The sequence below is a fragment of the Canis lupus genome, chromosome 1, assembly GCF_011100685.1.
Source record: "Canis lupus familiaris isolate Mischka breed German Shepherd chromosome 1, alternate assembly UU_Cfam_GSD_1.0, whole genome shotgun sequence".
Lineage (NCBI taxonomy): Eukaryota > Metazoa > Chordata > Mammalia > Carnivora > Canidae > Canis > Canis lupus.
Window position 1 is genome coordinate 111,708,310 of NC_049222.1, and position 5,101 is coordinate 111,713,410.

The following is a 5,101-nucleotide window of genomic DNA, read 5'->3' on the forward strand; positions in this document are numbered from 1 at the left end:
GTTCCTATTCTGAAAAAGTTAACACATCCCAATTGCAGAAATGGAAAAAAAAACAGATTTAGGGAAATTAATCTACTGCTTTATTTCACAAAAATAGCAGAATCTGAATTGATTGGGCTATGATTACTTTTGAGTTTTTCTGTAAAATTTTCAAATCCCCAAAAGAGTAGTAAAGTGGACTCCTCGGTTCCACTTTACAACAGTGAAGAATACATTTTTCTGGACCTCAGTCCATCTCTCACAGAATAAATCATGGCTGCTCTGATTTTAATTGGTTTGTGGAATAATAAGGCTTGTTTATTATTTTCATTATCAAGAATACATTAGAAGTAGGTGATGTGATACCTAAAGATGAACTCGATGAGGAAACATTTTCAAGATTTTATAAAGGATTTACTCCTTTTGATACTGCAGTGCTTTCTCCAATTCCCTGCCAGTGACGCTCTCATTCATCTAAAGAGATCATGTTTCTTTAGAGTGAGCAATTAAAACCAAGGTTTTGGCTGCTTATACATTATGCCCTGATAACATTTGCATTTTTGTCATTTCTTGGTACCTTGGAATCAACAACTCATGCCAGCTAAACTGTTAGAGCTCCCAATGTGTCCAGGTACACATGGAACAAGAAACTCCAGTCCAGGTAAGATTGATACAGTATTCCTTAAATTCATTGTCCAATGCAGTTCAAGCCAATCCTCCTTCAAGATCTCCATTTTAACCCACATGTGGTTTCCACTTTATGATGGTTTTTATTTTCTTTGTGTATTTCAAGCTTCACTTTTCTCTCCTATACATGATATTTATTTTATTGACCATTGCTGTTTAGTGTAGTTACATGTGTAACTAAAAACAAAAGTGAGGCATGCCTGCGTGGCTCAGTTGGTTATGCATCTGCCTTCTGTTCAGGTCATGATCCCAGGGTCTTGGGATCCAGCCCTGCATCAGGCTCCCTGCTCAGTGGGAAGTCTGCTTCTTCTTCTCCCTCTGCCCTGTCCCCTGCTGTCGCTCTCTCTCTCTCTCACGCTGTTTCTCTCTCAGATAAATACATAAAATCTTTTTTTACACTTGATCTTAGCCAAAAGGACGAGAAGCGAGATTTAAAAAAAAATTTTTTTAAGGTGAGAAAGAGAAAAGACTGGGTTTGACCGAAGGCACAGAATTCATCCAAAATGAATCGAATTACAGGTTCCCAATATCTAAAAGTACAGCGTTCCTTTAACGCACAGGAGTATCCCCCACTTTCTGAACATTGGAATAACTTCGTTTTTATGAAAGATTTACATTAGTATGGTAATGGATTTTTTCATACAAGGGAAAATGCTTTTGGGATTTCTTCTAGTTACCAAAGCCAGTACTAAAGTAAGTCTTTTATAAAAAGCAAAGTGGGAAAAAAAAAAAAAAAAAAAAGCAAAGTGGAGTAGAGCTTTACGAAACAAGGGATACCTGTATTCAAAACACCGAAGGGCAACCTGACAGGAAGCACTACTGTACAGGATGCTCTGGACATTAGTGTAGAAGATCTATGTATGTAGTGGAAAAAACTTCTGTGCCAGGCAAGCGTGTCAGTGGCGCTCAGTCCACCAGAGCTCTGTTTTTTTGGAGACGTTTTGGCTCCAGTATGACGTGTCTATGGAATATTTTCCCCTCCGGGATTCTCGGAAATTCAGTCCAAGCACTCTGTGTGGTAACCCACTTCTCTGCCAGACTGCCAGAACTGTAGTCATCGTTGCCCTAGCGCACTGCAGGAAGCACAGTCCAGACGCTGCCAGTGGCCCCAAGCACTTGTGCCCCTGGGAGGGGTAACCCGTGGCCTTTGTTTGCTCTTTTCCGAAACTCTGTAGAGTTCAGGAGCTCCAAGTACTGGGACCGGGCTGTGGATGGTGTCCTCCTGGGCATTCTGGGAAGTGTAGTCCCGGGACGCCGTGTAGTCTCAGGCACTTCCGTTCTGGGGAATTCTGGGAAGCATTGATCTAGAGCCGCCGGAGGCGGGGGAGGAGGCCACTTCCGGCCCCCGGTGGGCGAGGTTGTGGCCAATTTTCTCCTCCTGCTGGTTGTCAGTTGGGCATCCCGCAACATATGGAACTTTTTTTTTTTTTTTTTTTTTTTTTTATTTATGATAGTCACAGAGAGAGAAAGAGAGAGAGGCAGAGAGGCAGAGACACAGGCAGAGGGAGAAGCAAGCTCCATGCACCGGAAGCCCGATGTGGGATTCGATCCCGGGTCTCCAGGATCGCGCCCTGGGCCAAAGGCAGGCGCCAAACTGCTGCGCCACCCAGGGATCCCCATATGGAACTTTCGAGACCTGCCCTTGAGGCGGCAACAACTCAGTAATCGGTTTGAAGGGTGGGGGGTTGGAGTTGATGCTTGAGGAGCTGGGAGGACAGTTGTAGTTCACTTAAGCGGAGTCTTCTGGCGTCTGGGAAAGTTCTTGCCCCCTGGGGTGGGTGCAGCTTGGGTTGCAGTATCTCCGCGCGCCACTCCCTGCCGCATCACCCACCACCAGCCTTATAACAGGATAGCTTTGGGAGGAGTTGCTTAATCTCGCTGTGCCTTCGTTTGCTCATCTGTAAAATGAGGATAGTGCCTTGCTAATAGTGATGGAATGGCCACTGTGGTTTGTTCCGGCAAAGGTGATATTTCACAGCCTCCTTTCCTTCCCCAGCCCTGCTTTCTCAAGGACTGTGTGGAAGTGGAGGCGGTGACCCCGTGGCTCCTGGCAGCAGGGCCCCAAGTGAGTAGGGCTTAGCATTCTTCTTCTACAAAGATATTCACATAAGTTGGAGAACGAGTGGAATGTGTGCTTGGTCATGATCAATGCCAGTAAGTAATTAAGCCTTAGTTCTCAAGTTCCAGTCTAAGGGCTTTCTTTATACTGTGAAAAATAATAAAAGGAAACCTCATTTAAAATGGAGTGGGGAAACCAAAAAGGGGCACTCTCACCCCCTATAACAATTGAAGTCAATCACAGGAACAATTGTCAATTATCGACCCCTACAGAAGAATCCTCAACAGGTAAGAATCAATTAAGGGCCCCAATAGGAAAAGAGGTACATTGCATCTCCTACGAGAAATTGCCCCAGCACCTTACCCAATGAGAAACCTCATCACTCTGAACTGTTGCTTTTCTCCAATGGGCTTTCATTCAAAACCATCCCTTCCCAATTTCCTCCTCCGTAAAATATTATGCCCTCCTTTGTTTATTGGGCTTACCTATGGTTTTACCATAGCTTCCATGTCCTAGATTGCACTTCTCTGCTATTTCCAAATAAACCCATTTTTTCCCAGTAAAAATAACTTATTTTTAAGGTCAACAATTGAAATTACATTTAGTGTGGCGCTATGAAATGTATATTTGCTATTTAGGAATTAATGCTTAAGCTTTTAATTTATTTATTTAAAAACAAACTTATAACATGAGATCATAAGTAATAGCATTTGTTAGGAAACTATATTTACAAAATTTAATAAGAAAAGTAACGTTTTACATTTTTGCAAATCTCTTTAATTTCTGCCTTTAAGAAAAACAGAGAGGGAGGAGGGGCAGAGGGAGACATTTCAAGGAGACTCTTCACTGAGCATGGGGCTCAACTAGGGGTTCAGTCCCATGACCCTGAGATCATGACCTGAACCAAAATCAAGAGCTGGCTGCTTAACCAACTGAGCCACCCAGGCACCCAGGAAAATAGTTACTTTAATAGACTATAGTATCTTCTTTGATACTGCATCAAAGTTCCGCAAGTGATAGTTTCTTTTCTTTTTTTTTTTTTTCAGGTAGCCTCCATGCCCAGTGTGGAGCCTGACAAATGATAGTCTCTCAAAGGTTATTGGATTGTAGATCTGAAACCATATCAGTGTACTTTTTGTATTCTGTTACATTAAAATCCTTTGGTCTGTCTTGTGCTTTGAGTGTTTTATACATTTGTGATTCTGTGACATTATGCATTGCTTATTTAGGAAATATTAAATGGCTGCATTTTGCAGATCTTTCAAATATTGACACATTTGGCTTTACAATATTTTTAAAAATTATAGTCATCAATATCATCACTCATATCATCAGAAAAATTTTGTTTCTAATGACCTCAAGTCTTTAAATATCTGGAACCTGTCAATCTCTCAATAACGCAAATTTTTCAAAGTTCTGTTATTTGCTTTACAACATAAATTTTGTCATTGGCAGCAAAAGCTATCAGCAGTTTTCCTTGAAGTGACAAGCTCCTTTTGCTCATTTCCAAAAGTTCTGCCAAATATCTAGGTCTGAGCAACTGTAGTTTGTCAGTTTTTTCAAGAGAGGGCTGTCCTATGAGAAGACATGTCTAATTTACCTTATAGCTCAAAGAATGGCACAACTGCTTTTCCTAGGAGCATCATCTGATAAGTAAACATAAATTTTACCACAGAATATATCAAGGACATATACTCAAGGTTTGAGATGCAATAAAATTAATAAATTTGCTGTTTCATCAAGTAATTCATTTTTTAAAAAGATTTTATTTATTCATTCATGAGAGACACAGAGAAGAGAGAGAGAGAGGGAGAGACACAGGCAGAGGGAGAAGCAGGCTCCATGCAGGGAGCCTGATGAGGGACCCGATCCTGGCACTCCAGGATCGCGCCCTGGGCCAAAGGCAGGCGCCAAACTGCTGCGCCACCCAGGGATCCCCTGCAGTTTCTTTTAAAGCTGATCTAGTAGGTCTAAAATAAAGTTGGCCTTTCTACTCTGAGTATTTGCCCCCAAGAGCACTTACAAATCATGAAGCTCCTCTTCTCAAGGAGAGCTCTAATAGTGTCTTATAATGGAAATAAGCTGGAAATCTAGAGGCCTGGATGCCAGTATCAACTCCCTTCATGGTTTTCTGGGAGCCGAAGGGCAGTTCCCTTACTCCTAGTGAGACCAGAAAGGATTCGGATCATGGATCACGAATTACCTTGGTTCTCACCTGGTGGGGTGGTTCCCAGCCATGACTGCATCCTGAAATCACCTAGGGAGTTTACCAAAGTTACAGATGTCTTAACAGATTCTAATGTGGTTTTAGAAGAGGTCTCAGCAATTTCTGAGCTCCCCTGCCATTTTAACATGCTGCCAGGATTGAAAGATACT

General features: G+C 42.1%; 1 long non-coding RNA gene across 1 annotated transcript; it reads left to right on the top strand.

The window, feature by feature from the left end:
* The first annotated feature begins 1,953 nt into the window (after nucleotides 1-1,953).
* LOC106559816 lies at nucleotides 1,954-4,309 on the top strand. Its single transcript, XR_005354570.1, has 3 exons — nucleotides 1,954-2,334; nucleotides 2,663-2,731; nucleotides 3,772-4,309. It is a non-coding gene; the product is annotated as an uncharacterized LOC106559816 (long non-coding RNA).
* Nucleotides 4,310-5,101: the final 792 nt, after the last annotated feature.